Source organism: Miniopterus schreibersii (genome assembly GCF_964146895.1).
Source record: "Miniopterus schreibersii genome assembly, chromosome: 1".
In the NCBI taxonomy this organism is placed as follows: Eukaryota; Metazoa; Chordata; class Mammalia; order Chiroptera; family Miniopteridae; genus Miniopterus; species Miniopterus schreibersii.
In genome coordinates, this window is record NC_138101.1 from 2,247,451 (window position 1) to 2,275,148 (window position 27,698).

At 49.2% G+C, this 27,698-nt stretch overlaps 2 protein-coding genes across 5 annotated transcripts in view; one reads left to right on the forward strand and one right to left on the reverse strand.

Annotated features, from left to right (window-relative positions):
* SORCS2 (sortilin related VPS10 domain containing receptor 2) overlaps positions 1-27,698 on the reverse strand; it is a gene marked incomplete at its 5' end in the record, with an annotated part of 364,973 nt that overhangs the window by 7,965 nt on the left and 329,310 nt on the right. The gene's annotated exons all lie outside the window — the stretch shown is intronic.
* AFAP1 (actin filament associated protein 1) overlaps positions 1,214-27,698 on the forward strand; it is a 101,450-nt gene continuing 74,965 nt past the window's right edge. For 2 of the 3 annotated variants that reach the window (XM_081131663.1, XM_081131661.1), the window contains exons 1-2: positions 1,214-1,464; positions 15,007-15,093. The gene's annotated coding sequence lies outside the window, so the exon portion shown is untranslated. The remainder of the gene's footprint in view (positions 1,465-15,006; positions 15,094-27,698) is intronic. The other variant, XM_081131662.1, reaches the window with a different exon arrangement.

Genomic DNA, 27,698 nt, shown 5'->3' on the forward strand with positions numbered 1-27,698 from the left:
CCGTCCGTCCACCCACCCATCCTACCAGCATCCCCTGAGGCCTGCAGGCAGCCTGGCCCTGTTCTGAGCCCGGGGATGAGACAGAGGCCACCGGCCTTGTCCAGAGGGGCCACGCGAGAGGCAGCGCAGGCTGTGGGCTGCGGGGACCGAGGCTGCGGCGACCGAGGCTGTGGCGTCCGCCTGGAGCGCAGGGGACTTGGAGGGGGCGCGGGCGCGGGCGCCCCGGGGTGCCTGCAGGTTGAACCCGAGCCGCTGTGCGGGTGCAGGGGCCTGGGCGGCGGAGGAGACCGTGGAGCAGCAGGTGGGGGCGCCGAGCGCGGCCCTTTGCTTGGGCCCCGTGGGCTCCAGCGGCCTCCCGGTGTCCAGCGGACGGGGCGAGTGGGGCCTGGGCGTCAGGACCCGGCAGTGACCACAGGGTGCTTAAAGGGTTTCGGGCAGGAGCGTCCACGGCGAGCGGAGGGTGCCTGCGTCGCCCCGACCCCCCTCCGCACACACAGGCTGGGCAGAAAGGGGGGCCCTGGAGCACTCGGGCTGCAGGTGACCTAGGGAGGACCCACGCGGGGTCACGTGACGCCGAAAGAGCCAATACGACGGCGATGCGGGCAGAGGTTAAAGGCGGTGGGTGGCGCGCGGGTGCGCGGGGTGAACCGGCGGGGAAAGGGGGTCGTTCCGGGTGGGGGAGCGGGACCACGGAAGCGCCCACGCGGGAGAGGGGGGCAGCTCGGCTCCGGCTCCTTTCAGGCGCGGCAGTGCCTCGGGGGTCCGGGCCCTGCCCGAAGGCGCTGCTTTGCGGAGGGCGCGGCTGCCCGCACCCCGGTGCGCCTCCCGGGAGCCGCGGGAACGCCCGTCGGACGAACCGAAGACGCACGAGCGTGACGTGGGCGCGGGCGGCCGCGTCCCTCGGCCTCAGTTTCCCTCCCTGCACAGCGGGCCGCCTGCCAGCTGGCGTCCGGGCTGCGGACGAGCGCGGCCCGCCGAGCGGATCCCAGCGGGCGCGTCGCTCGGCCTCCGAGGCCTGGGCCGGGGCGGGGCGGCTCCGGGTCCGGCCGCCCCGAGGGACCCGCGGCCCCGCCCCGAGGCCCCGCCCCGCGGCCCCGCCCCACCTCCCTTTGTTTCTCTCGACCCCGCCCCCTCCGCGCGTCTCCCTCCCCATTGGCCGGGGGGCGGGCCCAGGGTGCCGGGGGCCGTCGGGGGCGGGGCGCAGGGCGCGGGCGGGGCGAGTGCGCCTGCGCGGTGCCGAGTCCCGCTGGAGCCTCGCGCCGGCCGCTGCTCCGCGGAGCCCGAAGCCGAGCCTTCGACGGAGCGTGGCCAAGGCGGCGGCGGCGGCGGCGGCGCTGAGGGGGAGGCGGCCCCGCCCCGGGCTCCATTGTTGTGGCGGCCGCGGCTCTGCCGACTGTTGGGTTCCGCTGCACTCGGCCGGGGCGCCGGCGGCCAGGGGCGAGCGCGCTGAGGCGGCGGCCTGAGGTGAGGCGGCGGGCGGCGGGCGGCGGTCCCGGGCGGCGGGGTCCCGGGGCCGGGTGGGGTCCCGGGCGGCAGGGTCCCGGCGGGCCGGGGGTCCTCGGGCCGGTGTGGCAGCTGTGAGCGGGGCGCCGCGGGGTCGCGGCTCGAGGTGGCGGCCGCCGCCCTGAGCGACAGCGGGCCCGGCACCGGGACGGGGACTGACCGGCCGTCGGCCCGAGCGCCCGGGTATTGTTGGGACCTCGGGGTGGCACCGAGGGGGCTCGGCGCGCAGGGGCCCCGGCCACCCGGGACGTCGGGAGCACTGACGGTATCGGACCCCGCTCCCCCCCAGGCGTGGCTGGTCCCCTGTTGTCTGCGTGTCACCGGCGGCGGCTCCGTGTGGCCTTCGCGCGTGGGTATCCTCGATGTGCCGCGAGCAGGAGACCCTGCCCCTCCCTCCCGCCCCCCGTGGTGTGACCGGTTCACTGCCTCATTGGGGGTGACTGCGTGGACCCTTGATCGTGGGGACCTGGCCCCCCGCCTGGCTCACTGAGCGTCCGCGTCACCGCGGGTGGCTCTGCGTGGACCCGCGCGTGTGGTGCCCCGGCCCCCCTGCCAGTTGGGGCCCCTGCCGGGTCGGGAGTGTGAACCCGGCCTGCCCGAACGCGCGTGCGCGGGCTGGGGGCGCCCTGCGAGGAGGGGCCCTCCCGGGGGTCCTTGGGCCGGTCGGGGTGCGGCGGGCTGTGCGCGGGGGCGCCGCTGGCCTGGGTGGAGGGCTGCGACCCACCCTTTCCTTTGCCGTCTTCTTCGCCGAAGGAGCGGGAGCGGCGCGGCCGGACTGCCGCTGCCCCGGGACCCGGCCCTGCGCCCGCCCGGCAGGCCCCCGGGAGCGCGGGGCTGGCACGCGCGCGGGGCCGGGGCTGCGGGGCTGCGGGGCTCCCGGGCCGCCGCGCTTCCTGCCGGGCGCGAGGCTGGGCGGCGGGAGCCGGCTCTGATTGGAGGGAGCCGAGCCCCTCTGCCCCGCGCTGCTTGCTGCTTGATTTCTTCCGTTAGGACTGGGAAGGAAAAAAAAAAAATCTGGAAAAGCAGAGTTCACTTTGCAGCTCTCAGCGCCTGGAGAGCGCAGGAAACTCGCCCAGGATTTGGCGGGCTGGGAAGGCGTGCGAGGAGGGGAATCCACGCCCACGGAACGCGGCCAGAGGCCGTTACAGCTGGAGGTCAGGTTTCCGAGGGGCCGGCCGGGCGGGCTGGAGGGCGGGCGAGGCTGCGGACGGCCAAACGGCGATGTCAGCCAGAATCGCCTGGTGCCGAGGCCTGGCCGTCCCCTGCAGGCTCTCCGTGGCTCAGGCCGCTTACATACAGTGGAATCGTCCACTCAACCGTTTCATCAAAGCCGTGTAAACACCTGCGAGGGCCCAGCGACGATTGTCTTCCCCGAGCGGGGTGCAGAGTCAAAGTCAGGCTTCCCTTTTGGAGTGTTGTGGTCTCAGGCGCCCGTCTGGGCCAAGCAGCTCCGATGTCCAGACTGAAGTTCTCCGTGGAGGAGCTGATGTGTCAGTATCCGGACGCAGGACGAACATGTCACAGCCTCCGTTGTAGCTGTAAAGTCCAGACTTAGCAAACCAGCCCTTCATCAGGGCCGTCTGTGCCCTTAACTCCTGCCCCCCTCCAGTCCCAGCTGCCATCACTCCAGCTGCCACTCCCTCTTTCTTAAGGTCTCACTGTAGGAACTGAGACCTCAGCGTTGTCTTCTCTCTGAAGCCTCCCCTGAGGTCCTATGTCCTGCCCTCCCAGAGCTGTGGTCTCGGAGGACAGGTGCTTCGAGGTCGTGCAGCTGGATAGGTGCTCTCACAGCTGGGCACCTTTTGTGCCCGGTGGGGAGGAGGCAAATCCAAATGAGAGGGCCTTTTTCTGTACCGTGCATTGAGGTAGTGTGTGTGATTTAGAACCTGCAGTTCCTCAGCACTCCTGAGGGCTCTTAGATTAATGTTTGCTCTTGCTTCCTAGTGTTTGCTGCACAGGGTAAAGTACCTGATTAGAGGTTATTGGGTCCCATTCTGGCTCTGGAATTAAGTCACTCTGTTCCTGAAAAGCCAACACTCCTGGCTGTCAGTCTCCTCACGGTAGAGGGCCTTAAACTAGGTAAGGACCCCTTAGCCCTAGACCTTTAACTCTCTCAACCAGATACAGCAGAGGGACGTTCTCTTAGTGGTCCAAATAAGGGAGACCTTTGAAAATGCAGATTCTAAAGTGGAATTTGTCTTCCTTTTCTTTTCAAAGAGTATATGCTTTGTCTCAGAGTGAAGGACTGGAGTCTGTGGTGGAAGCTTAAGCAGTTTTTTAATATTGTCCTGCATGTTCTTCCTAATTACGTTTTACTTGCAACATCTGTACCATGTACAATTGGTTTGATGGTTTCCTTAACGAAGTAGTTGGGCGCAGAACTCTTGCCAGGAGGCTTTCGTCAATCTTTTTCGTGTCATGTGAAGTCTGCCGACTGGAGCTTCTGTATGTCCCAGTCTCTAACGAAGATTTTAACTTGGGGACTCTGAAATAAGTGGAATTTTGGGAGTGCCTTGAGTGGGTGTATGTGGTTTTGTATAATGGTTTAAAACATAGTTTAAAATGATTACATGCAAAAAAAAAAAAAAAAAAAAGCATCACATATTAAATGACTTAGAAAGCTCCAATTCTAAGGAATATAGTAATTAATCCTTTAAAATATTAACCTTCCTTCCAGTTGATCTGTTTGGTGAGATGAGAATTTGGTGGGCTTGATTTTCTTAAAGCCCTGTCTTTGCTGTTCTTATTTGGGTGATTACAAGGATTAAAAACAGATGACAGCTGCCTGGCCGGGCGTGGCTCAGCGGTTGAGCATCGACCTAGGATCCAGGAGATCGGGATTCAATTCCTGGTCAGGGCACATGCCCGGGTTGCAGGCTAGGCAGCCAATCAATGACTCTCTCATCATTGATGTTTCTCTCTCTCTCTCTCTCCCCCTCCTTTCCTCTCTCTGAAATCAATAAAGATATGTTAAAAAAAAAAAAAAATAGATGACAGCTATTTGGTCAGGTAGTGATGCCACCGAGTTACAATTTTCACTTAAATCAGTGGGATTTTTGTCTTCTCTTAACTTAAAAAAGGTGCTTTGTTTCACACTCCACATGGTTTGTTTTGCTAGGGACCTTATTTTAGGAAGGGTCTTTAGAAACAACTGGATTTTCTTTGTGGTTTTTTAGACTGTATTACTATAATGTTTTCACAAAGCTTAACTAGTTAATGCTTGTTCTTTGCTGAATAGGTTTGATTGGTAGCAGGCCTGGTTTTTATATGGGTTAAATGACAAGGGGTCTTTCATGGAAGGGAGAGGGTGCCTGGGGTTGGAGAAGGTAGAGTTTGAACTCCACATTCAAGGTTGTCCGCTTGTTCTTTACTGAAGGAAGAGAGTGCCCAGACAGCTCGATTCAACTGCTTTAAAGAACTGATGGTGCTTATTTTAAAAAGATTATGATAGTCTATATATCCCCCTTTCCCTTTAAGTATGATTTGCCTGGAAATTGAAGTTCAAAGGTAAGTATTTCTTGACTATACGTCTTTGTTAACCAGCCCCTCACCTGTCCCACATCACCTACCAAATGTTTTTTTCTTCTTTAGTTTGCATTTTAAAGTCCTTATCATATATGGGTCTGTTACTCAGGCTACCTTAGAATCTTTTGGGTGTTGACAGGATGTATCTATACATCATGTAGTAAAGATAACTTACTTCAGTTCTTTTGACCAGGAGACTTGGATTGGCAAGTTGGCCCTAGTAAGGCTTTTGTTCAGTCCAAGTCCTCTAAACTCCAGTTTTCTTGCCTGTGAATTAATTGTAATACCTGTTCTGTCTGGTTCAGGAGACTGTTCTGAGGGTAAAAGAAAGCATGAATGTAGTGGAATTTCATAAGTTGTAAAATACTATGTTGCCAAGGATTTTTAAAAAATGCTTCATTAAGAATTTAGTGAATCTGGGTTTCTCTTTAAAATCCCAAATGTTTAATATTCAAATGCTCTTTAGTTTGAGGTGTGTTAGGCAACTTCCTTTAGGATTGTTTTCTCTCTTTAATTGTTTGATATTTTAGTGTTTTGGGGAAACGTAAAATTCAACTTTCCGTTACTGTTCATCTTTTGTAACGGACTGCTGAATGTGTGCAGTTTAGCCTTTAGTGGTTTCAATTATGTACATTCCCATGAACATTCCTTTAATGAAGTATATTTTCTTGACATTTCAGTTCCTAAGCTACCTGTCTTGAGCTGGGAAAGTCAGTAGGCAGTCTGAGGTCAAGGTCGGCCAAGTGTTCCTGTTCACGTTTGAAGTGACTAGCAGGCAGCCTGCATCCCTGTGACCCTGACTTCAGCACCAATGTTTCCTAAGGCCTCCTCTCTGCTCCACTTTGGAAGCTGTTTGCGCAGAGTGTCTTTTTTTTCTTGCTCTCCCTCTGGCCTCTGCTTCCTCACTACCAACTACTGAGAGCCTCTGCTTCCCAGGTATGGCAGAGGGAAGGACACAGAGGCCAATAGAATGTGCACTGGCCATCAGAGAATTTATATGTTATAAACAGATAAGTTATACTGTCTTACGGTTCAGCAGGCCTTTGTATAGAGTCCTTGTGCTATGCCCATGTACTGTGCTCCTTGCCAGATACAGGGTGGGACTCAGATGTGAGAAGCTGGACTCGAGGTCTGGTGGCAGAAGCAGGCCTGGATGGGATGTCAGTGCAGTGTTGTGGGTGCTGCCATGGCCCCACAGGGCATTTGGGGGCCAGGCTGGTGCAGCGGTCCAGCATTCCCCGACATGCTACTTAGAGTATCCCAGGCAGGACAGATACCGTTCAGTAGGTATGTAAGTTAAAGGAAGGGCAGTGAATTACCTGAAACTAGAATTGTAGATGTTCTGGGAAATTTAGAATTCACCAAACCTGCATTTTTCAGAATGAGTCTAATCTGTTGTTTTGGGTGATATATGGCCATCCTGCCTTTTGACTAAGGAAGTTAGTTGCCTCTTGTTGAACGTGGACACTGACATATTCTGTGGGATATTTTCATATATGTCACTGTATGAGTTTCCTATTGCTGCTATAACAAATTGCCACACATTGAGTGACTTAAAACAACGTAGATCTGTTTACCTCACAGTTGTGTAGGTTATAAGTCTGACTTGGGTCTTCCCAGGCAAAAAACAAGGTGTTGGCAGGGCTGACCACCTGAGCCGAATATATAGGGTGTCCCAAAAAAATGTACACACACTTTGAATAATTATAAAGGCAGTGTTTAGTAAAATACGTTTCATTTTCAAAATGAAATAGAATCTATAGACATTGTGTGTATACATTTTTTTGGGACACCCTGTAGTTCCTGGATGTTGTAGGGCCAAGACCTGTTTCCTTGCTGGCTGCCAGCTGGGGAACTGCCCTTAGCTCCTAGAGCCTCATTGTGGTACTTGCACATGACCCCCTGATCCCAAAACCGGCAAGGACCCTTGACCCCTACTCCCGTGCTCTGTCTTCCCCTTTTCCCCATCTCTCTAATACTTGGAGCGAGTTCTGTGCTCTTAAGGGCTCATGTGATTAGATCGGGGCCACCTACATAACCCAGGATGATGCCCCACCTAAGGTTTAGCAAAGGCCTTTTTGCTGTGTAATGTGACAGTCACAGGTTCCAGGCATTAGGGCATGGCCAGCTTTGGGGGCCATTATCCCACCTTCCACAATTACCAGATTCCTTTTTGACAACATCCAATGAAGTTGCTATTGTTGCCCTCCATTCACAAATAAATTCACCAAGGCACCAACATCTTAAGCGGATTGACAGCACCCTTAGAATCCCTGTTTAGTGACAGAGCTGTTCATCTGCCTCACTCATGAGCTGATAGCATGATTACAGCAGCCAGAGATCAGTCAGAAGCAGAACTCACTCAATTTTGCATTTTTGAATATTTAAGTCATCTGCTCTGATTACTGAAGTTTTGCCAAGAAGTCATTATAGTAATTATTAGAAAAAACACCCATGTGGGGAATTTGGGACCTTGCCATTTCTAGGTTTATGCGGAGGATTCCTTCAGGAGTGAGGAGTGCATGATTTCATGTCTGTTTCTAGAATGGAAACAGCTGAGTCAACCCAACAGGGATTCTCATTCCTGAGTTTCAGGGAATCTGTTTCAAGGCTGAAGCAAAGCCCAGTAAACAAAGTCTTTCCCTTCATCCACCGCTTGGGAGGAGGTGCCATCTTCCAGTCAGGAGACAGCTGGTGGTGGCCACCAAGTATTTAAGAGCAAGTGTGACCTCCTCTGGCCATGTAGGTGTTTGAAGCCGTTTTTCATTAGAACTTTTTTTCCTGACAGTAGACAAGAAGCTCTGATTTGAAATAAATTTCCTGTAAGAAACCAGAATCTGTAATTCTGAGGCTTTATACCTGGCCTTCAGGAAGTTACCCATGGCCTGGAATCCTGTGCGGGAATTTTGAGCCTCTGTGCCCGTGTGCGTGTTTACTGGGGAGGAGCCATAACTTTCCACAAATTTTCAGAGTTTGGATTCCAAAGGTTTAAGAATACACTACTTAATAGGATATTCTTATCTGTCAAGTATCAGATTTTGTTTAAAATTTTTAAACCCATTTTAAACAAAGTTATATAGAGTCTAGTTATATAGTTTTAAGAGTCAAAAATTCTGCAAAGCTTTGAACAAAAAAACAGCAACCACCTACCCCGCCCACCCTTCTCCACCCTGATTTTGCTCCCTAGAGTCAGCCCTTTCACGGTTTAGCTGTTTCTTCCAAATTTTGTGCTTGAGAGACATCCTGCTGAGGGAGAAGATAGTTTGGGTCACTTAACTTGTCCCTTCCTTCCACTGCCCACTTTCCCCATCATCTCAGTATACTGTGATCAAGGTTTCGGGTAAATATTCAGCAGCACTTATTATGACATGGAACTCTTATTCACAGCTGAGATTTTAGTCTATTTTGGTGGCGTTTCCTTTTTTCCTTTCTCTTGGAATTGATCATTACTCTGTTTTGTTCTGTTTTTATCTCTCCTGAGTTTCAGGGAATCTGTTTCAAGGCTGAAGCAAAGCCCGGTTTTATGAGGGATAAAAAGAGAACAAAGCTATTCCCCCAAAATCCCAAGAAGTTAAACCGCCTCTCCATATGTTCATGCACACCAGGGAATCACCCATCTTAGCCTTTTCTTAGGATAATTCTTCTTGACCCTTTCATTCTGCCTGTTTTGCTCTAAGCTGGGTGATCTCCAGCCTGCTTACACCTGTGCTCTTAGAGCCTCTGTCTCCCTGAAAACGCCTTTCCCCCTCTCCTGGGGAAAAGGCCTCCTTTTTAACTTGTCTCTCATTTTGATTGATCATCTTCACCAGTACCTTTCTAAGAAATAATTTTTTTTGAGATCTCGTATAATGTTGGAATATTTTACTCTCAAATTTAATTGATAGTTTGGCTGAGTATAGAATTCTGGGTTGGAAATCATTTTCCTGCAGAATTATGAAAGTGTGGCTCAAATAGCTGAGTTTGTATCCCTCCTTCTTTAGAGGTAACCACAGTTAACAGTTAAGCATTTATGACAACAATTTTTGTGCATTATAAATACATTGTGAGTGTACAATATATATTTAATAATATCCAACATTTTCTCACTTTTTCAAAACATTTTCTATGAAATCCCCCTCTGTGCCAACATGTTTTGTTTTTAGAGCAACCCTATTGTTGTGACCATTTTATGATGAGGAAGCAGAGGCATAGTTTGGGGACCTTGTCCAACATCACACAGCCAGTGAATATTGGGTTGGGGTAGGAACAGGCAGTCTGGCTCCAGAACGCTCGATGATTACTCTGGGTCACCTGTCAGAGCTAGTGACTGCCTCTCGAACTGCGCCTCCCATGAGGTAGTTCACTTGCCATTTGTCTAAGTGGTACACATGAGCTTTCTTCACTTCTTTAAGCCCAACCCTAAATCTTGGCGTTGTCCCAGACCCAGGCTAGGACCTCTTGTGGACCCAACAGAGGGGCTCTTCAGGCTGATCTAGCTGCTTGGAAGGTAGAGGTAGAATTGAGTAATTTTGCTAAAAAAAAAAGGCCAAGGTGGCTGGGCTTGTTCCTCGAGGGAAGAGGCCCTGGAGCAGCTGTATGACTTTGGACACTTGGATAGAAAAAGAGGAAGGGAGAGCTTTGCCCCGGAAGGGTGACCTTGACTGCAGAAATGCAACAGCAGGGAGCTGGTCTGGGTCTGCTCACTGTCCCTCTCCCGGAGCAGAGGGTCTGAGGGCAGGCATTCTCGCCCCCCTCCCACCCCCCAAGGCCGGTGAGTAACTTCTGACCCAGCCCAGATTCCCACCCCAGCCCAAATGTTCCCCAAAGAGCTTTTTTTTACAAAATTCCATCTGACTCTTAGCATATCTTATCTATTCTGCTTATAACAAAAAATGATTTCTATTCAGAAGAGTACTTGAGAGATAATACCATTCTAACAATGTTACAGATTAAAGTTCTGTTTTTGATGCTGAAGAGGATGTAAGAGGCAGGAATTGGCACCCCCAAGTCTGTAAGGGCAGGAGTGTGGGCGCCATGGAAAGGCCATTTCCCAGTCACTATCCCACGATGGGAGGCAAAAGTGACCTACCCCAAGTTGGAAAATGGAAAGAAATCTCTCTTTTGGTAACAGTAAGTAAGTCTAGGCACCATTTCATCTCTGAATAAAAGGTGACATCCTGTTACCGAGGTGTCCTAAGCTTCTCCCCAGGGGTGAGGTGGGGCCCGAGGAGGGTGTTCCCAGTGTTGAGTACCCTGCACCTGTCAGCTCCTTTACACAGAGTCCCATTTAGTGCAGTTTCAGAGGGAAGCAGAGGCTTAGAGATGTGAAGGGAATGGTTCCAGGTTACATGATTATAAGTGGAAAGTGAAATGAACCAGCCAGGGGTTTGCCTTCAGAGCCCTTGATCTTTTTTCAACACTTGGTCAGTTCCCTGAACGGTGGGGAGTGACCAACTAAGAACTTGAGGAAGCGGGTTTGTGGGAGGAGGGCCTGGCAGGTGTGATGCTCTCTCCAGACCTAGAATCTGCCTCCCTGGGCTCCTAAATTATGGACTGAGCATCCGGAGGGAAGCACCCGGTGCAAGACCTTCCTTTGTGGAAATAGACGGAGAGCAACCACACGAGAAAGGCAAAAGCCTTTCAGAGTTTAGGGTTTGATAGAGAAAGACCCCAAGGCAGCCAGGGAGGAGTGGGAGAGCTTCCTATTGGAGAAAGTGGGGCTCAGGGGTCCCCTGTTGGAGTTGGGGGTCCAGGGAGGCTGGGCAACTACTAGAAGGGGGGTGTTGTAGGTGACTGGTTAGGTAGAGCAGGCATGGTTGGCTTTTTCAGGTTAGCACTGAGTTGGAAGTGGGGCAGAATTAGGGAAGCTGTCAGTTACTGATCCAGGCATGGCTGATTGTCATTGAAGTTACTGCTTAGCTTCCTGGATTGTCACTAGAGATAGTGGCTGACTTCCTGTGGGTCTGACTCACCACAGAACGTTTCCTGGGTGGCTGCTGCAGGTTGTGGGTCACATTCTGTCTTTACTGGAGGTCTGGCTGTTGTCTGTCTGGACAGTCAGTCTCTCGTCCTTCTCTTGGTAAAAATATTAACTGACAAATTAAATATGCTGGGAATTCTTTAGATGTTCTGTGTCCCCTGGAAGAGATTTTTCACACTGACATTAATCAGAGTGACTGCAAACTGTTGGACCATCAACCTCAAAGATGTAAACTATAGGATGGTTCCCACATTATTCCCTTGGCGGCGTCACATTTTTACCCATCCCTGTGAACATGCTTTTGTCCACTGCTGGCTTTTTGTCCTCGGTCTGCGGTTGATCCAGATCCCCGCACAGGTCATCTTTGTGCGTTTCACTGTTTGCTAGCCTGGCTAGTCCCCAGTCAGTCAAGCGTATTGTTGCACTTTTGTCAGTACTGCGGTGTTGATTGTGGGATTTGCTAATTGGAAGGATCTCAGAAACCTCCTAGGTCAGCCCACTGATTTCATAGGTAAACTGGGATGTGAAGCCAGGAGTAAAGTCCAGTGCTCTTTCTGCCTCAGTGTGATCGAAGGAAAGGGTATATGTGTGGTCTAAAATGAAATCTTTCCATAACTGGTTTTTATTTTTTTCTATTTCTGCCTCTTGTTATCACAGAAACTCAAAGTTGACCTTTACCATAAATGTAGAAAATATTCATTTATTTACATACAGGGTACCTTTTTTCCTACTCACTCAGTTGCTGTTTCAACATGATTGAAAGGTCATACATAGTTAGCAGCTGAATTGCCCCCCCCCACGCCAAGACCTTTGTTCATGTCCTCACAATTGCATCTTGTCATTTACTAGGTTCCTAACTTCTCTTGCTCCTCTCCAGTCTGTTTGATCTACGTAGATTAAATCCTACATGGTACCCTGCTTCTAGCACTCCATGTCTATGCAGACTCAGTGATTTTCTACTGTTAGAGGAAGTGCCGATTCCTTGACTTGGCATTCAAGGCCTCCACAATCTGGGTGCAGTCTACTAGTTTGGATTTCTTTCTTTCTAGTACTGTTGTCAACTTTACACATGCTGGTTCCTTATGCCCCCTTCTGAAGCCCAGTCTAAGAGCCGACTTAGAATTTGAACTTCCCCATGTGCACATGTTCTCTCTCCATCCACAGTGCCATCGCCCCCTCTGCCTCTTAACATCTTATCCACCTTTCAAGTCTTGAAATGCTCCCTCTTCATGGTCCCTCCTCTGACACCCATGTTTAAACTTCTCTTTTATCCTTAGGACTTGGACAGTGCCTACACTTTTGTTTCTCATTTAATTAACATAGTGACCCTGTGAGTTAGGTATTATTAGTTGCCTTATGTCTTTTATAATTGGGTTAAAATATTTACTTTAGTGCTGTATTTTTAATGTAATATAAGCAGTGGAACAACGTTCAAAAGGCCCTGGAGAAGGAAGTCCCACTCCCATCACTGGTCTCCATCGTCACCACTGCCACCTGTTTCTTCTCAATCTTTCCACAGGTGTTCTGTGCACAGTCTGGTATTTATGGATAATTGTGTCTTTTTAATCATATAGAGGCAGGCGGAATGGAAACACGATTCTCCACTGGTTTCCTGTTACGTGGTATTTAGGTTGTTCCCAGTCTCCGTGTGAGGAGCAGAACTGTGGTGTACACAATCCGTGCGTCAGTGCATGAATGTGTCCACAGGGTGGGTCCTAGAGGGGGACTGTGGGACCACAGGCGTGCACACTTATGTTTGGATGGTAGTGCTGGATTCTCTTCATCAGGGTGGACAGGTGTGCTTCCTTGCTGCCAGTGAGGAAGAGGGCCTACTTTCTACACCCTTGCCCACACAGTGTGTTCGTAAGTGTTTTGTTCTTTGCCAAGCTTATAGACAGGTGAAAAAATTGCTCCTGTTTTAAAGACAGGAAACCAAAACTAAGAGATTAGGTAGGCAATTGGCCTGGTCTCACAGTAGATGGTTGAGCTACAACCTGAATTTAGTTTTCTAATTTCAAAGTTTGTTTTCTTTGGAGGCAAGCTGGTAAGAAATATATATTGCCTTTGACAAGTTAATAATTATGTACTGCTTAGTGCCTCTCCTGGGTCATAAACCCCTGTGTGTGGGGAAAGGAATTTTGAGATTTGGAGAATGCTTTACTGAGTCTCGGACATTCCCGAAAAGGCAGCACAGGCTTCTCTGCCATCTATCTATCTGTCTATGTATCTATCTATGTATCTATCTATGTATCTATCTATGTATCTATGTATCTATCTATGTATCTATGTATCTATCTATCTATCTATCTATCTATCTATCTATCTATCTATCTATCTATCATCTATCTATCATCTATCATCTATCATCTATTTATTTTTGAATTAAAAATTTTACCCTCATCGGAGAATATTTTTCCATCGCTCCTCAGACGGGGGGGGGGGGAACGGCGATGTGAGACATCAATTAGTTGCCTCCCTCATGTGCCCCAGCGGGCTGGGGGTCAAGCCTGCAAATGAGGTACGTGTGTCCCCTTGTTCGGGTTCCTGGGATCCGGCAGTCCTCAGGCTGACGCTCTAACCACTGAGCCAGACCACTAGGGTCGTTCCCCTGCTTTTTAATCCTGAAACCTGTCTAAGCTGTCTATAGACTTTTTAAAGCTTTTGCTATAGAGATTTATTCTGAGGTGATGACCAGGCATTTTGTCTTCAAGGATTGATATTTTCTAGGTAAGGAAAGGGAGGGAATTTTGTTAGTACCCTTTTTAATTTGTGAAAGTCTGTTGCGTTCAGTTAATTATGTTTTCTCTATGATTTAGAAGATTGGGGGAGCCAGTACAGTTTAGAAATTAAGCTTTCCTCCTTGCAGATTGAACTACCTTTCCTCCTCTCCTTTACCCATGATAGTGACAGCATCAAACCTGCCTCTAAAGCTGCTGGCTTTACCTGTCATTCAGAGAAACGTGACTCCCTAATGTGGACTGCTGCACACCAAGTTTAGTCCAAAAAGATTGTGGATAGAAATTCAGATATTGTCAAGCGTCCGAGAGATGAACTGAGTAGTGCAACTCATGCGAATTGTGTGTGCATAAATGTACATTTACTTATGATAGGAATCATAACACTGTTAAGACAGCCCTTCACACTGAAAGTGTGTGTACACTCACCTGAGAGCTCTGTATTCAGGGAGCAGGCTGCTAGTGTTGTGGATCTGCTTTGAATTTGCTGATCAGCCTTAACCTTTCTACTTAGGTGGGTTTTGTTTTGGTCATTGGGCCAACAATAAACTCTGTAAATCCCCTTCCTCTGTCCACCAGATTCTTTCTGATGGATGATCTTAATATCTTGCTGGGCTTTACTGTTTTCCTAACAGTGTGAGCTGAGGGCCTGGGTGGAGCAGTTCCATGAGAAATCATGCTCATCTTCTCGTTGTGCATATTCTTGAGTTAAGCAGTTTTTATGGGGCTGCATACCAGCATTCTTCTGGGAGTCAGGAGACCTGGCTCTGTCCCATTGAGAGCAGTAACCAGTGGAGCTCTCCCGGGCAGGCCAGGCTGGTTTCCGAGTCCAAGTGGAACAGCACTGGTATGTTTCCTAAGTGGCCTTCCAGCCTGGTATTCACTGACCTGTTCCCTGCACTGTGCCAAGTGTGACGGAAATGACAAGCAAACCAAGGTTCATCTGTGACCACTAGGGGATCACAGTCTAAACTCAGACACAGGAGGAAGGCCAACAGCACTGGGCAGGTGTACAGACCAGAGGAGCTGTGCTTTCTAATTCCTCTGAGTGGCGAGCATGCTGTGAGGAAGGCATAGGCAGAAGGGCACGAGGTTGCCTAAGAAAACTAAAGCCGTCGAGTCTTGCATTCCCACAAGAGAGAGGATAGAGGGATGGTGTTTTGTGTTTGCAGCACCAGAAAGGTGCTGTGGTTCACCTGTGTGCCCAGCCTGCACTTGACATTGAGGTTCATTCAGTTTTATCTCCTATTTCCACCTTCCTGACATACCTGCTTGTTTCTACAGGGAAGTTGCAGTGAAATCCTTTGAACACTTGTAGAGTAGATGCTCACTGAGAATCATTCCAGTCGTGCTGAAGACAAAACAGGAAAGGTGAGTGTGTCTTTCTCAGTGCCTTTGGGCGAACCATGATGAGTTTTGGGTGTATTTGCTTCCAGATCTTTCCCAGTGCACTTACAAGTACTTATGTGAGGTTTGGGGTATTTTTAAAAGCAAAATATGAGTGCATGTCCACTGTTCCTGTACTCCCCTGCCCCCGCAGTCTGCTCAGACACCTGTCAGGTGCTACAGTGAAACCTAGTCTACTCCCTGCCGGGGATTGCAGGGGAACGACAGCGGGTGCTCACGCTCGTGCACTGTGCACCCCCCACATGCCAGTCCTGCAGGCTGAGCTCAGTACGCGAATTGAGTCTTAGGGTTTTCATAGCAAATCTGTGGGTGAATATTGCTATTTTAACATGTTACAAATGGTAAGACTGTGGGAGAGAAAGCTAAGCTACTTCCTCAAGCTCATGGCATTATTTCCAAGAGAGGCGACACATTTTAAAAACTCTTGTTAAATTCAAGTTATTTACATCCACTCATTTCAAGAAACATTTTTTGGTGCGTTCTGTCGAGTGCTGCCCAGGAGCTTTTCCTGAAAGCATGTGTGGGACGGAGTTGCAGGGGGGACAGTCCATAGGCACTTGGGGGGATAAGGGGCTCCAGAGGGGATCTCCACACAGTCCTTGGGACATCCATTTTTGCTACAGTCTGGCGAAAGTGTAGTACACACTTTTCAGAGACACTTGGGTTTGATTTCTGTGATGGCTCACCTGAGAGTGAGTGACTGTCATTTCAAACTGCCTGAGTCGTGGCCTGGAAGGTCAGTGCCAATGCCCCTCTGGTTGGCCAACTGTCACCCCCAATCCTATGGGAGGGGGAGTCACTCTGGGACTGGAGTGATGGGCCTGGCCAGCAGGCAGCAAGAAGGCATCTCATAGTGAGTGGATTTGACGCTGGTTTCGATGGGTCAGGCTTTCCTGCTACTGCCCACTTGGAATAGAAGTTTCCACTCGTCCCTGAGTTTTGCTGAGGGACTTCAGGGGCTAGAGCAGGGCCTGGATGTTTGGTGGTCGAGAAGCGTGTTATGCATGTGCAGTCAGAAAACTCTGTGACATGGAAAGACTACCGTGGGCTGGGTGCTGGAGGGTGTCCAGCACTGGGTTATGAGAGTCTCTGCAGCAGCCAGCATTGGCCTGAGCACATGCACTGGGTTCCTGCTACATACTTTCTCTGCTCTTCTGGCAAATTTTATGTGGGTGTCTCCAAGACAGAAAGCATGACATCAGCGTTTGCCACCAAGTATTTATAGCTGTGGTGCCTCCTATGTGGGTCACTTTTTGAGCTGTGGTTTTCTTTAGGGAAATTGTAGCTCTCCTACTCAGAGCACACCGCTTATTTCAAGGTAGTGTTCATTTCTGAACACCTTCAGAGGTGGCCTGCCAGCTAAAGGCAGCGGCTGGCAGGAAGTACCCCTCTGCATTTGGTATTTGATTGCCCAGGTGAAGAAGGCCCGCGAGTGCTGTCCTGGGATCTGTGATGCTCACACCCTCCCTCCTCTACCTCCCATTCCTCCTCCCCCCTCCCCCTCCTGCCCTCCCCCTGCCCCCCCCTCCTGCCCCTCCTCCCCTCTCCTGCCCCTCCTCCCCCTCCTGCCCCTCCTCCTTTTTCTCCTCCTCCCCCAACCCACCTTTTAAAAACATTTATTATTAAAAACTGCGCAAGTATTTTGGTTTTGGTTTCTGTCATTTGCTACTCTCTCTCATTGTATTTCCCAGAGTGGGCCTGGGAAGGTGAAAGTCTTTCTTCTCTTCAGTGATGACATCACTGCTCTTCACCGAGGGTCTTGCTGTGTCCAGGCACAGAGCGTGGCTTTGCATCTGTCCTCTCTGTCATTCTTCACAGTTTGCCAGCTGAGATAGTGGGTATTTATCCCCAATTAATGATGAAGGCGCTCAGCTCAGAGTGGTGGAAAGAACCTCCCAAAGTCACATAGCGCGGCAGCAGGGAAGTAGAAGTCAACAGAGTGTCTGAGTCAGGCAGGTGGTCTGATTTCAGAATGAGCCCTTAACTCCCAGAGGTCACGGAGCCTCCCTGGGGCTGCACAGGCCGTTATGTGGCCATCCTCTCCATGTAGCCTCTCCACATCTTTGTTACAAACCCTAGACGTCTTTATTATTGGCCCTAGACCTTTATTTGAACGAAACTAATCATAACCCTCAATGACTGTGAGGCATTTGAATGTTTAAATTTCAGCCTTGCATTTGATAGCGTAGGAAGTAACACTTTAAGCTGTTTTAGACACATTTACTATCCTGTCACAGGGTTTACAGGGATGACTCCCCCCCCCCCAATAAATGGGAAATAAAATCCCAATTAATAGACACACATGCTTCCCTTGCTGGTGTGATTCAGTGGTAGAGCATTGGCCCTTGGACTGAAGGGTGTCAGGTTTGATTCTCAGTCAAAGGCAAGTACCTGGGTTGCAGATTCATACCCTGGCCTGATCGGGGTGAGTACAGGCGGCAACCAATCGATGTCTCTCTCACATCGATGTTTATCTGTCTGTCTCTCCCTCTCCCCCTCCCTTCCACTCTATTTGGAAATCAATGGAAAATATCCTTGGGTGAGGGTTAACAACAAAGAAATAGACACACATGCTACTTTTTTTTCTTACTGTACCTGTTTCATTGTCAGGCTTGTGATGTTCATGTCAACAATGCCTCAGAATGTCATAGGCAGCAATCAGAACAGTAAGAAGACACAGAGCTCTAGTTTTCAAACTTTCTCATGGATGTTTTATGGTGTCCAGCATATAATTGGAATTGAGGTCTCACAGAAGCATGCTTGCGATGCACCAGCATAGTTTCTATCCCACTAAAATGTGAAGCTGGTTGCCTGGAGAAATTGGATTTCCATGGGCAAAACAGTGAACCTGACCCACCCCTCACACCTTATACAAAAGTTACTCAAAATGTACCACAGACATACATGTAAAATATAGAACTATGAAACCGAGGGGAAAAAACATAGAAAATCTTTGAGATTTGGGTCTAGACACAGACTTCTTGCTTAGATTCAACACTGGAAGTACAGTCCATAAAAAATACTCATACATTAGACTTAAAAAACCGTTTGCTCTGCTGAAGACCCTGTTCAGATAAAGACAAGCTGTGGGCCGGGAGGAAGTATTTACAAACGGCATATACGATAAAGGACTGGTGTCTAGAGTAAATAAAAACTCTCAAACTTAATAGTAAAACAACCCAATTAGAAAGTGGGTGAGAAACACGAGACATGTCATTGAAGAGGAGACACAGGTGAGGAGACAGCAGGTGAACCGGCTTCAGTATCACCAGCCGTTAGGGAAACCAAATTAAACCGCACTCCTGTCAGAGTGGCTACAGTAAAAAACAGTGACACCACCCAATGCCCGTGGAGATGCTGGAGCACTCAGTGTGGCTGGTGAGAACATAAAATGATACAGCCCGCTCTGGAAAACAGTTTGGCAGTTCCTTAAAAGCAGCTAAGCCTGCAGCTACCGCAGGACTCAGACATGCGTCCGGCCCAGACATGGAGACCTGCGTTCACACAAAAACCAGGACATGAATGTTCACACAAAAACCCCGACATGAGTGTTCACAGCAGCTTTGTTCCTAACAGCCAGAAAGTGGCAACACCCAGAGTCCTCTGGGGTGATGGATACACACCCTGTTGTCCATCTGCACCGCAGATACTGCTCTGCCATGAAGAGGACCAGACTGGGTACCTCCACAACCCGGGTGAATCTCCAGAGAATTACCCTGAGGAAGAAAAGCCAATTCCCACATAGGTCATTCCATTGATAATACCTACCCCCTCACTGGGATTACAGGGTTTGTCTGTGACATGCCAGGGGAGCAAGATCTCAAATGCTTGGGGGGATAACAGTTTTGCAGCTGCTTTTATGCATTTCAATTTAATGAGAGAACGAAAGGAAGATTACCTGAGGTGGGAGAAAGTAAGGCTAGGTTACAGGGTAGTTAGCAAGACAGTGTTGTCTCTGGAGGGTGTTTCTGTCAAAGGTGTGTTACCTGAGGGGCACAGAAACAATGGACAGGGCAGGTTTAAGGCAAAGGTAAACCTCTTACTAAAGAAGTTAGAGGCCTGGGGCAGGACCACCCACCAGTTAGGGATTTATGATCTGATCACCTTGAACAGATTAGCTGGCCAGGGGTTAAGGAGTGGGGAGGAGGCAGAGGGAAGTGGGCATGGATGTCAAAGGGCAGCCAGTGGGATGCCTTGGTGAGGAAATGTTCTGTATTGGATGGATTGTGTTGATGCCAGTGTCCTGGGAGACTATACTATGGTTTTGCAAGATGTTACCCTTGGGAGAAATTGGGTAGAATACATGGGATCTCTCTGTATAGTTTTTATAACTCATGTAAATCTAGCTGTTTCAAAATAAGTTTAATTGTTAAAAATATGCTGGTTGCTAAACAGTCTATCGATTTCATTATCCACTGGAAAACCCTTCTAGAGAGTTTAAATAACTTTTGTTTTTGTTTTTTTGCTTTGTAAAAAATCATTAATGTTTTTGTAAAAATGTTCCACATACGTTATAAAGACGTCAAACAATACAGACAAGTACACAGGTGACTTTTAAAAATCACCCCATGTCACCCCCAGATATGAGTGCAGTATTTCCTTCACCATACCTGTGATTTGCTCCTTCCCCCTAAAGACTCTCCTGGCAGGGATTACCCGCATATTCACATCAGGAAACCAAACCTCAGGGGATCTTGATGACTTGATTGAGGTCAAATACTGAGTTAATGACCAGACTATAACTGGCTGCTCGGCACTTAGATCCTCCTTAATCCCTTGTCTGGTTCTAGAATCAGAAGGCCTCATGTCCTGGTTCTACTACCAGCGGGTGTCCTTGTGGACGTCCATTTCTGGGAGTTTGGGTCTCATTCTCTAAGAAATGGGCACGATGAAGGACACTCAACACGCCACGTGAGGCTGCCAGGAGGAGCCCTGAGACCTGGTGGAAGTACTTGGTAAGGTGTTACATGCATGAGGAGTGACATTGCGTAAGCAGCCTTTCTGGAACAATTGTATGAACTTTTTACATGACACATATTCGCCGGTATCACACGCTGCCCATGACAGGAGACCCAGTGCAGGGCCGCTCACAGTTTCCTTGGAGTTAGAAATGCCCAAGAGGAAACCCCACCCCCACCCTTGAGCCTAGGAAGCAGGAGGCTCTGCCTGGCTATATTTGGTGGCTCTGTCCCAGCGTTGTGGGGATGGGACTGCGCAGTGAGTGGTAGAGGAGAAAGCTCTACTCTGCTGACTGGTCAGCCCACGCCTGGGAGGAGGGAGCGGAGCCATTTCATGGGAACTTGCCAGAGTTTTTCTTCCCCCAGCTGCTCGCAGAAGTGACCAGCATAACAAGTAACAGTTCTGTTAGAAGCAGATGGACTGTTAGTCCAGGACACTTATGGCTTCTGTGGCCTCGAAACAGCCTGAGACAGAGCTGCCAGGATGCCCAGCTTTCTGGGGAGTGCCGGTCAGCCAGGTCTGGAAAAGGGAGAGGGAGGAAGCCCACACCTCCCACCAGGCCTCGGCGCTGGGGTGTGGGTACAGGAGCGGGTCCCTCAGGTCACGGTTCCTAACTGCTGTAGGCTGCGGTCATCTTTACCTGTGACACAGTGACCTGCAGCAAAGCATTTCTGTGAGGGTGAGATAGGACAGTGTCATAAGGGATGTGGCAACTCGGGAGGCTGCCGTCCTGAGAGCTGATGTGAGCGGCATGTGGCATACAGGCTGCTTCAGATGCTTGTGGAATGAGGGAGGGAGGGAGGAAAGAAGGTGGGAGGAGGAGAGAGGGGATCTGGTCCTCCTTTGCTCGAGCTCCCCCAGCTACTGTGAATGGAGCCTATGTCTACTGTCCCGTCTACTGTCCTGTCTGCTTGGTGGGATGATGGCTGAGTCCCAGCTTTAACTTTTGATTCTTTAGAACGGGAAAAGGGTACTTTGGGTACTTCATTGGTTGATGGTAGAAATTCCTTTTCATTGCTGTTAGAACCAGGAGCTGGAAGTAGCCCATCTTTTTATACTTTACCCTCTCAATGAACTTTTAGCCAAAGTGAGACAAGAGAGGAGGGACTTACCTTAGGTGACCTTGCTAATTGGCACCTGGCCAGGACTAGTCCCCAGCTCCTGCCTCCCACCAGAGCTCTGTTTCTGTACTGGGCTGCTTTTCTGTGTCCACCCGGATACCGCAGTAAATCTGAAATGTGGCCATGCTCTTTGGGGGAGGGCGCTCTCTCATAGAGTGGCAAGTGGCCCAGACCTGGGGTTTTCTTCTGTGCAGCCTTCTCGTGGCTCAGAGTTAATCCCTGGGCTACTGAGGCAAAGATAAAGGAAGTTGTTTTGTATGTAAACTCCACCAGAGTGTTTTTTCACCTGGGAGTTGGTTTGGTTTGGACTGGAACAAATCTCTGACATTGGATCCTCTGTCCAAAAGCAGAGAGAATGGTAAACACTCATCTCCCCCAACCTGGATCCCTGGTGCTTAGTTAGCATCTTGGTGAGCTGAGCCCCAGTGTGTGTCTGGAACTGTGGTTTGCAGCCCTACCTGTCTGAGGGGCTTTCAGAAGAGCCCTTGTGCCCTCGCCACACCCATTGACAGATTCTCCAGGAAGAGCCGGGGCATCTGCAGGTATGACAGCTCCCTGGTGGTTCTTAGGGACAGGGAAGGTTGGGAACTTGTGTCCACGGTGAGCCAGGGGTCCCAGGTGATGCAGCTTCTCCTGCTTTCACCAGCTTAGATGGCTTTGGGTGATTAGAGAATGTGGGGTCAATAGATGTGGAAATTCATTAATGCCACGCCCCGCTAATGTCCACCCTGGGTGTATTTACCAGTTAACTCAGTTTGTTCTGATGTCTGCCCATTCTCTTCATGGAATAGTCACTTCACAGTTAATTAGAACTACAGTAAGTCCAGTTTGATCTGGGATCTGATGTGCTCAGTGACCTTGTACCTTGTCTGTGCCTGACGGTTATAAACATACCTCTTTCAGCAAGGGCTATGGAGTCGGGCCTGTCTGGGGTTTGCTAACTAGCTGTGTAACTAGCTGGTAATAACTAGCTGGGCAAGTTTTAAAACTGGTTAAAACTGACTTTGTCATGTATAGAATGGGGTGACAGGCACCATTCTTGTCTTAGGATTGTTCTGAGGTTTAGATGCAAACACATGTTAAAGTGCTTAGCTTAGTGCCTGTGCCTGACACATAGTCAGTGCTCAATAAAGTCGCCATTATTGTGTCAAAATCATTTTTTTTAATCCTCACCGGAGGACATGTTTAGAGAGAGGAAGGGAAGGGGGGGGGACAACAGTATGAGAGACACATCAATTGGTTGCCTCCTGAATTCGCCCTGACCAGCGCCAGGGATCAGACCTGCAACCCAGGTATGTGCCCTTGACCAGGAATCAAACCTGTGACCCTATGATGCATGGGCTGGTGCTCTGTCCACTGAGCTACCCATCCAGGACATAATCCTCATTTTTAATGTGAATATTCAGAGCTAATAACTTTGCCAAAGATGCTTCATCTATAGCCCTTGAACCTAAGATTTTTAATTTTAACTGGTAGGGTTAACGTACCACTTAAATATTAGCCTCTTGAGTACCCCAAATTTAAATGGGTATAGTTGAGGGATCTCATAAGTGGAACACTGTGCCTGGAAGCTGATTTTAGTCAGTATGAATGAGCAATCCTGGGGCTTTGCTTGCCTTTTTGGTCTCCTTTCTTCAACCTTCTATGTGACTTCCAGCACCAGGGGAGTGAATCACTGCCACCTCACTCGCAGCCCCAGGGGATGTGATCTCAGCTGAGGGAGCTCAAACTGGTCTTGTGTGCTTCCCAGGCACCTGTGCTTCATCTGCCTAGCTCTTGTCAACCTAATCTATAGATGTGCACCTCTTTCATCTGTTCCCACCAAACTCTGTCTGAGCAGGACTCTTGTTCTGGTCACAGCATGGTCCTCTGCATTCTGCCCTATCAGTGCTCACTACACATTCAGCAAATGATAATCAGCAGAACACAGGTAAACCCACACAGGAAAGTTTACGCTGCATCAACCAAACATAGTAAATCAACTTGTTAGTGCGAGTTTATGTTTTAGTACTAACTTGGTTCAGTAATCCTTTATTGAGTGTTTTATAGGCTAGGCATTGGGGACAGAAAGATGGTATTGTATGACCCCTGACCTCCTAAATATGCAGCCTAGTGGGGTGGACAGGTCCACGGACACGTGGCTGTAGTAGAACTCTGGTAATATCAGGATAAAGGTGGCACTCTGTGCACCTAGAGCAGGTTGGTATTTGATGAACCCCAGCAGTCAGCCAAACACCACTGAAGTCACTCTTCACATAGTCACACTTGTGTATTATATAGAAGGTGCCCTACTTTAAATAGGGGCTGAATAAACTGGTACTTCTGGAATGCAACCAGTGTCTGTCCCAGAGTCACTCTGTTCACGCTAAAGAGCTGCGTGCCTGTCCCCCCACACCGTGTCCACCGTCTTCTCCTGATGAACAGTGACCCCTTGTGCTCCGTGGGACTGTGTCTGCCTTCTTCGCCACCAAATTCACCACCTGACACAGTGCCCAGTACGTGGTAGGCATTTATTGAATGGTTATGTGAGGACTTTTAAATTTTAATATCTTGTTACTAAACACCATTCTTACATATCTATATTCTCATTTAACCCTGACAACTGTGAGATGGGCAGTGGTTTCCTCCCCTTTTGTAGATAAAAAAATTTCATCAAATGAATAATATATGATAGATTCATGGGTTGAACTCTGGGTTCCATATCCTAAGTCCAGATAGTTTTTTGTTTTTTTTCTGAACTTTGAGATCCTTCTACAATCCTGTATTTTGCTGAGGGTCATTGGGAGGAAGCACAGGTAAGGAGGTTTTATGATCCTCAGACTCAATAGCATTTAAAAAGTTAAATTGTGTTGACACCTAGAATTATTGAGCTATCTACTGTGGATGCTCAGAACAGAAATCTTTGTATTAGAAGCAAAACATTTCCACTCATAACCATCTTGGGATAGAATAGGAAACCCTGACATGGATGGAGTTTTTGTGTCTGTTCTTTGGCCCTTAACTCTCTGTCTCTCACAGCTCTCTCATTCCTCCCCTGCGCTGCTGCTCTGCCCTCTCCCAGCAGCTAATGCCACTCGTGTCTGCTGTCATACGTCATCCCTGAGTATCAGAGCAGCTGATGCTTTCCTCCACATGATCTGAAAATTGATATCACATAGACAAAACAAGACAAGTTTTAAAGAGTGTAACATTTCTGCCTGATTGAAAGGAAGTATGTGCTCACTGCAGAACATTTGGAAGTAAGATGATAAAGAAGGAAATAAGCCTTATGAGCAGTCACAACCCTGTTAACGCTCAGGCTTGTGCAGAAAAGCACAGACGCAGCAGGCCGGCTGCCTGTGCACGGGGCTGCCGTTGGCCGGCACCCGGGAACTGGGATGGCGGGGGACCCCCACCCTCGCTGATGAGCGCAGCTCAAGGGCCTGAGCTGTTTGTGCAGACAGTGTGGTTGATGCCTGGACACCTGCTCTCCTGCGAGTCTGGAGTTTTGGGAAGTGTCAGGGGGAGGGTGCCCATGTGACCAGCCCCAGTACAACCCTGGGCACTAGTCTCTGGCGGACAACATTCCACAGGTGTTTGTCACAGCTCAGCGCTGGGGCCTTAAGTGTGCCCATGCGCCTCCACTGGGACAGGACGCGAGAAACGGGCCTGCTTTCCTGCGGGCTTCACTCCACGTGCCTCTTCGGTGCTGCTTCTGCTTCATGTCCTTTAGCTGACATAGATCACAGCTGTGAGCGTGCCCGGTGCCAGGTCCTTGAGTCCTCCAGTGAGGCATCGAACCTGGGTGGTCCCGGGACCCTGACAAGGGCTTGTTCCTCTTCTTTTTCTAACCATAAATAATAATGTATATGTTTTTCATAAAATGGGTATTAGGTCATATTTTTGAGATCTCTTTTATTCAACAATATCAATGAGCATTTTGTCTTATCAAATATTCTTTCAAAACGTTTCTGTTTTTCTCAAATTGTATCTTAAATGCTTATGAAATGTTGGAGTTGGAGTTTTACAGTTACACTGCTGTTCTGGGTAATGAAAATTCTTGTTTTGGAGCACATCGGCCTGCACACCTCCGGTTCTTTCCTTAGGATCAGTTGTTCCTGGAGTGCGGTGGGGGGAGGATGTGGTCATATGCGGGCCCGTCTGGATGGATACGTCCCACTTTTCCTCAGGGGCAGTCTCCACTCACACACTTCACCAAATTCTCACCGATACTAAGCATTGGCACTTAAAACAATTCCTTGCCACTTTGATAAAACAGGTGGCATCATTCTGATTTGCATTTCTGAGTGTTAGTGAGGTTGACAATTTGGCATGTGTTCAGTGACATTTTTCTTTCCTAACTTGTCCATATCTTTTGGATTGCTGGTGATGGGAGTTTTTCAGCTGCCCAGATGGTGCACGACTGTCGTGAGCTGTGATAGTGATCACAGAGGGAAGGCTCTGGGTGGTCATTGTGCTGTACCGCATGGGCCTTATATTGGGCATGGCAGGTGCTCACGCAGTGGGCTTTGGTGGTGGTGAAAGCTGTGCCATCTTTGCCCCTTGGTTAGATGGGCACTGAGGTGTGCACTGTAGTTAGTATGAGCCACAGGGAAGATGCAGGGACATCTGTGAAAGAATGTGATGGCCGTGGCTGCTCTTTGGGGGACCATGGACATGGGAAGGAGGCCCTCTGTGGACGTGGACTTGCTGCTGTCATAGTAGCACAGGCTTCTCCACCAGGATGTGTCCACATATTTCTTATGAAATATGCAGGCCTTATAATGTGAAAACCTTAGTAAGTGAACGAACCCCCATAATTACAGAAACCACTCAGGATGGTAGTGGGGACACAGGAAGAAAGGAGCTTGTGCTGAGAGTGCCTGTAGGGGGCCTGTGGAAACACATGTCATGGGAAGATGTGGTTCAGATCAGCACTGAGCAGGGCAGGGCTGGGCGACGGTGCTGTAGCCACAGAGTCCCCGCTATCCTTTGTGGTGCTCGGGATGGACTGCCGGTCCAAGTGTCCCCTCTACCCCTTCCAGGGGACAGGCTGCCATGGGAAGGGCAGTACCCCTCTGGCACTGCCAGACCTGGGGACATTTGCATCTACCTCACATCACTGCCATCATTTCCAGGTGTGGGCAGAAAGCATGGCTAGACACGAGCAGGCAGACGGGAAGGGGTGGAGAAGGCTACTGAAGGTGGGAGGTGTGTTTTTGACTGTTTATTTGAGGTGGCATGGGAGGTATCTCATGATTATGGAGTATAACAGCTAAAGCCCCTCAAACCCTTTGCGTGACACAGTCACATAGAACATTCGTGTGCGTGTGCGTGCCTGTGAGCATGTGTGTACTTGTGTTCCTGTGTGTGTGTGCACGTGTTCCTGTGTGTACGTGCATAATGAATGAAGAATCTCACTGTTTTGTATAATTCTGAATTTTTATTTTGTGTCTTTATTACTTTTAAGTTTTAATGACATTTGTAATTAAAGCAAGATTACTTTTGAAAATTTGAAAAAGACACTAACTTGCGACATGGACAAATTACTGAACCTTCTGTCCCTCAGTTTCTTTGTCTATGAAGTGGGGGGATATGGTACTGATGTTCAAGGTTTCTAAGGAGAACTAAGTGAGAAAACTCAGAGCCTGGCACCTCATAAGTGCATAATAAATGCTGTTATTATCTCAGCATTTTATTGGAAACAGAATTATGGTTTATGGTATAAATACCACTGGGCTTGTTGCTTGTCATGTTGGAAAGAATTTGACTTCGATTCCATGTGAGTGTGATGGAAAAGCATCATTTGGGGTGTGAAGAGACTTGGGTGGGGTTCTTGGCTGTGGGCCCTGGCAGCCTCCATCTCCTCATCTGCAGAAGGGACCCTCATGTTGCAGGACATAAGCAAACATGAACATTGCCTGAATGCGACGGAGGGCATGGAGGAAGCAGTACTCACAAAAGAATCGAGTTGGTCTGTCCTGTGCAGATAGCTGGTCCCTCTGTCCCTTTACGTGCTACAGGCCCGAGTCAGGGTGTGGAGCCCCCCGACAGTCCCATCTGCTCGTGTTGTCATCACAGCAGCAGCTGAAGGGACAGCTTGCCTTGATTTGCATATTTGGGTGTTTGTGCTATTTATAAACAATTAGAAATGGCACGGAAGCCTGATTATGGCCAGCTGGCAAATCCAGCCAAACTTGGACCCATCTGTTAGCACACTCTGCACGGGTGCAGGCACAAAACATTCAAATAAACAAACACATTTGCCCGTCTTTAAAAGTTTCTCTGAAAAATGGCATTCAGCTGTTGGCCATACGGTTTGTAGACTTTTCCCCAAATGTCTCAGTTTGACTATCAGCTGTTTGAAATCAGAAGCCACCCTAAAGCACGGCCATAGTTTTTATCCCCCCCACCCCCCATTAAGAGGACAGAGGGTGAGGGTCAGTTTACAAAGGCTCTCAACACAGTTAATCTGCCCGTTCTTCCTGGGTGACCTCGTCCCTGTTTGCA